Here is a 6,458-nt window from a genome sequence, read left to right on the forward strand (position 1 = left end):
ATAAAATTCTACATTCTCATTATTTCTCCTCATTTTGTTGCTATATACTAAGTCGATATTTACAATTATTTATAATAATAATATACAATGGAAAATTGTCATTCTACACAAAGAATGAGATAATGTATTCCCGTATTTTTCCTTAGGAAGAATCATAGAATTCCGTGCACCAGTACGGATTAATCAAATTACGTAGAATTCCACGGGAAAGCACATAGCCACAGGCTTCATTCTCAAGGTTCTATAGAAGACTGTTCGCGCACAGTTCTGGCAATCTCGTTGCAGATGAAAGATAACCAACAACCAATAAGAGACGGCGATTCATTTGAAGAACATTTAGCAGGTTCCGATAAAACGGCTTTGATCATTACCGAGAAACTGTATTTTGAACGTAATTTAACCATGCGTCATGATTCTTCTATGAAAATCTGCAACGCGCGATGGAAAACTTCGAAAAAACGTAGAACGTGATTTGTATGATGTAATAATTAGACTATCTTGAGCGATTCTCTTACGGCTATTTTTAATGTAGCAATCGATATAAAAATCCAGAAATCCTATATATCGATCTAAAGATATCATGATACTTATCGAGCTTCTCTATTTGAATAATTTAAAACGGTTCAATTTACACAAGAGCGAAGACCAAAAAAAAGATATAAAAGAAAAAATCGCAAAACTCTGAATCTCATCGATATTATCGAGCCAGGCAAAAAAATGGGATTCTTGAAGTCAAATTTTTTTCATTTTTCAGTAAGGGTATCAATAATAAATCATGGAATCTCGTGAATAAAATCGGTAACCGGTTTCACGCGCGCGAACGGTAAAAAGAATAAAAAGAAAAAAAGAAAGAAAAGGATCCGGCGATGATTCCTTTTGAACCACCTCTGAGCGGTCTAATAACAACGGATTAACGATGGGGGAGATACATCGGTAAATCGTAATCGCACAATCGCAAGCGAGAGATCGTCTCCAGATTCCACGAGTCCCCGTGAGAATCAGACTTAAGGAGCACGTGGGAACTAAAAAGGCTAGGTTGCGCGCGCCGGTAACTTGGCAGACACCAACCGAACGACGATCGAAAAGCCTCGCGCAGCTAATGTCTTCCATCAAACGGGATTCATCTCTGTAAATCATCCGTGACGCTCGTATTCGACTCACGTACTATACCTACTTAATGTTCAGGATATAAACTTTCGACTGGGTTCGCATGCCGGTGCATTTTCACCTTGGCTCGTGGCCGTTGCTTTAAAACCCGCCAGGCACGTACGTTGCGTGCACTTACGAATAAAACAACGAAGAACGGCAAATGTCACGGTAAAACCGGGAACAAGGAGATCCTTAAAAAAAATAGGTCAACGTGATGGAATCAATTTCTTCCTCTTCTTTCGTATCAAAAATTTGCCTTAGAACATTTGAATTTAAACAGTATTTTTCCAAGTTTGTCGTGCATGCGTTATATTTCACGAAGCTAACCTCAAAATATATATTGTATAATTTTAGAAAGTAATGGTTTGCTAAATTATTGTTTTATCATTCGTAATTGATACAATTAAAAAATAAATGTAAAAGAATGAACAATATTCAAATAATATCAGAGTTATATATTACGTGATAAATGATTTTTAAAGTGACGCGTGTTCGTTGATACGCAAAAGAATAATAAAGAGTTACTTGTTTAGAAATCACTAGATTCACCAGCAGCATTCACAGAGAAATCTAATTGCGACGAAATACGATGAACATCACAGTTGCAAGGCAGCAAAAAAGATAAAAGAAGAATAAAAAAAGGCGCGATACATCGAAGTAAGGGGACAAAGGGAAAGAGAATGAAAGAGGGAATCGAGAGTGGTCGGTTCACACGATCCAATCGCATCGAGACTTCTCGTCTCGCTTTCGATACTCTCCCCTCCCCTCTTCCCATTCTTCTCCATTTAGAAGTCATGTCGGTAGCGGTGTACTTCGTTTTTTCTTTCCTGTGACTTGTTACAGAAACGTGACGAGCTCAGGCAGAAAAACGGAAGGCCAGAATCTTTTTTTCAGAATTTCGATTATACGACCGGTAAACTGTTGACGAAAAGAATAAAAATGTTAAGTTCAAATAGTGTGTAAACGAATATAAAAAAAACAGACGATACACGACGACTTCGATTTCTAGTATGGTATATTCGAAAAGATATAACGTGACTTTCATAAAGATTTCGCTTAAACAAACAAACACTTGCGGCCATGCGTCAATGATTATGGTAATTTCACTTGAAAAGAACAATAGTAGTAGAAAGAATAATTTACCATTTGTATTCTATTAGGCAAAAATTCAATAGGCGCCTCTTGGTCACCGCCAATCTGAAATTTCCACGCATGATAATAATTCTCACATGAAATTATGCAATAGATAAATGACGGTATGTATGTCTATTTATTTATGAATGAGGCCTTGCAAAAAAAATCCAGGTTTCACAAATTTAAAAAGAAAGAAGAAAAAAGAAGGGCAAACCGTTTAAGGATATCACGTTTTTTACGATAAATATTCCATGAGCATGGAATAGCGAAAACTTTGTTTCAACAGCGCACAACGTTCGAAACTGCCCAATATACGCAACATGAAAACCAGACTAATGTAACGGTTATTTACCAACGTAGACAAATCGCATGCTATCGATTATTTATGCGTATGTTTGTAACATTAAAAGCACGAATCAATTCCATGAATTGAAAGTTCAATTCTTCCTAGGTGGTAATACAAAATTTTATGCACTGACAAACGATACATACCACTACGTGGAATAATTTCTAACAAACACCACCTAAGCGTGCATCACTCTTCTTCCTGTGATTTTCCTGTGATTCTCTAAAATCGAAATCGAAATTTCAATGTGATTGAGAAATTTCGATCGTGAACCTTTACGACACAAACTTTAATTTATTGTTGGTCGTGTTCTTTTGTGCCAACAATGTTTGGCTATAACGATGAATGTATGCTGTTCACGTAATAAAACGAAATGATGGTATAGTAAATTGGATTACCGTTTGATGTCTCGGGACTTCGAATGATTTCGAGTATACATTTAAACATATATATATATATACGTATTTCATGCTATATTTCTACCAGTCGAATCACGTATTTGACCTTTTATCAACTCACTAAAAATGTATCTATTTTATCTGGGATTTTTACTACTTTCTATGAAAAACTAATAATAACGGAAACGTATTCACATACTTGTTATTAGAAATATCACGATTATAAAATAAATGGAACGAATCAAAAAAATTCAGACAAAATTGATATTCAGAAATTGTTAGCTTCAAACTCTATATATAAGAAACCAAATATTTTATTTTTTAAATTAAAAATTAAAAAATAATAATCTTGTTCTTTTATCGAAATTTTTAAAATCCAAGTAAGTAATAGAAGACTATCGAAACGTAGCCCGATCTTACCCGATCCTATCCGATTGCGTCCGATTTCATACGAATTTTTACGAATTGTTCCGAAGTTCGGGCAAGATTATTATATACTCCTACAATCACAGTTAGTTATAGAATGAACGAAATAGAACTAATTATATCGTCGCTTCGATCAACAATCATTAGCTAATTATTCATAAACGAAATGAAGATGTGACTTTTATATTATCTATTCTACGAAACATTATATTAATTCATTTTTTTTAATAAAAATATTAAATATTATTTACACAAATTTAAATTTAATATTTATAACCTAAAAATCAATATTAAAAGATATCAATTTTAATTTGTGTCCTACAAAAGCAAAGAAAGAGAAAGAAGATTACAACTTCGGATAAACTACCTAAGTAAGACAAAATTTATTTTTTAAATTCATCTTCCTATTTTACATTTCACAGTCTTCATTCACCAAGTTCAGATACAACCACAGACATCACGCAGAGAAAGGTAAAGACCTTGAGACCGTCTGATAATTATTAACAAATATTTGCTTCAAGATTACTCATTCACCGAATTTAAATATATTCTTTACATTCACTATATCCATTATGGAGATACCTTGACTCTCTGTACATGTACGTTCCATAATCTAATGGTATTAGAATAGCAATGTGTATTGTATGCTTTTTTTATCGATCGAAATTGCACAGCACGAAATGTAAATTGCACGTATGACGCTAGTAATTTCTTTTTCAGTCCATAGTGGTGTTAAGTATGAGACAATTGCTTACATAATAATAGATCATTAATAACCCAGATAGAATTAAAGCCCATAGTTTATAGTTTCATTTGGTTACAATATGTCTCAACTTGATCGTTCGTGAATATCAATTTTCAACCATGCTTTCCTCGTCTTCTTCAACGTAAATGTAAAACGCGACAACAAACATCCTGTCCGCAATTTCTTCACTCAAATTATAGAAGACGTTGCGAGTGAATTTCTCCCGCCACTTAAACGAAATTAACGCATTCTTCCCATACGATGATCACCTACAATACGGTTACACGTATCTGCATACAATGTCAAACGATTAACCGCTGTCATCATTGTTGTCTCGTCCCCCAATTAGATTCATCTGATGCTTTACATGTCATTTATTTACTTGTCGTCCAAGTTTGCTCGCCTACATAAACATGTTGTCTGATCGTCCCTAACTTAAATGTATTTAATATACAAAATAATTATAAACTTGAAAACATGTTATCTATAATTTTAAATCAAAACGTTATTGATTATCTATTATCCTCTAATACGATCAATTTTAACTTGAAAAAATACGCATATATTCTCATCATTTATTTATATATTTCATCAAATAAAATCTTAAAATTTCTTATACTGAAAACATTCAAATATTTTAGCTACATGTAATTTTATATATTTATTCGCAAATATGAGACATCAATCTAATTCTTAATCTGTAGATTTATTTTAATATAATCATATTGTTCTAGCTTACAAGAATATACATGGTAGATATAATATTTTATACAGAGTTTTCAATATGGCGAGTTTTCAAGAAGACTCGTTTCATTGGGTTTGAAAGCAAAGTGAATATGAAAGAGTAAAATCGATAAATGGTAAACAAAAAATATAATTGTAGATGTATGATCATTCGATGTTAAAAAAATATACACGATAAATATTCTAGAAATAATTATCGATGAAGTAATTCACATGATTGGATAATCCTGCAAGTCAGTGCCTGTATCAACTGAAAGGGTAATAACATGATGATTCCAACGGATCACGTGTGAACTAAAATTGGTGTTATTCGCCAACTATTAGGAAAGATGAATGACGTGATAGCCGGTAGACCACAAGATAGTGCAGTATCATCACGTGTCATCATATGTTTCTAATAAATACACGCTGTCTCGTCTACAAATTGCAATATTATAATAATATCTCTACCAGAATGACGTGGTACGAGAATCAGAAGTGTTACAATGCTACATTGTGACAAGACGATCAATTATCTCACACGAACTATTCATGTGGCAAAGATTTCAACTCAACATTATTTCTCGAACTGCTTTAAATCACTTTTAAAATTCATACCGTGTCGGTAATTTCCTTTTCAGATAATTTATTCTAATCCCCTGATTAGAAAATAACTCGGGCGAGATTAATGACAATCATTGAAAGCGTTAATGCTAAAACTGATATCGATGTGATGGAATTCATTGGATGCAAAACCACACCTAAATAGCGTTCGATAGGTAATACGAGCGGACATGCTATTTTGTGTATCCTGCCGTGCCCTGTCCGGTCTGTACGATTTCAATCATCAATCAGATAATATTATAGTCTCTTAGAGTCTTAATGAGCGGAGTTAAAGGTCCACACTTTCATCGACGCAGTGCTTGCGTAATTCTATTTATTCTAAAGATTATCTTCCATGCGTAACAAATCTGCGATCAAAAGCTTGAAATATAAAGAAAATTCAAATAAAGACATTATTTCTCTTCATTTCTTTTCGCTCGATTAATTTTTTCATTTTTAACTTTGAAATCTGTTCCTGATGTTGAATAAATTTCTTTCGATAAAAAATTACCGATTTGCTCGTTTCTTTTCTTTTCTTTCTTTTTTTTTTTTTTTTACCCAATATATTTCCAATACAAATTTCTTAGAGATTATCGGTAAAGTAAATGGAACAGAGGAGTCGAAGGAGAAAAAAATATGAAGATTTGTCGTAACACGATTTGATGCACAATACAGCTCGAACGCTTAATTGCCGAAGCAATGTGAAACGAAATACGGAAAAAACGCGATCAGCTTGCGCGCATGATAGACAGAACATGAAAGGGAGGAGTGAAACGAAGAAACCATTCGTGGAGGTGGTGGTAAATCGTTTTGTGTCTGCAGCCCGTCTAAATATACGCGGTCCTCTCCTCGGTAATGCAGTCTTTCTTGCATGAGAGAGAGAGAGAGAGAGAGAGAGAGAGAGAGAGAGAGAGAGAGAGAGAGAGAGAGAGAG

Source organism: Apis dorsata, unplaced genomic scaffold (genome assembly GCF_000469605.1).
Source record: "Apis dorsata unplaced genomic scaffold, Apis dorsata 1.3 scaffold_1026, whole genome shotgun sequence".
Lineage (NCBI taxonomy): Eukaryota > Metazoa > Arthropoda > Insecta > Hymenoptera > Apidae > Apis > Apis dorsata.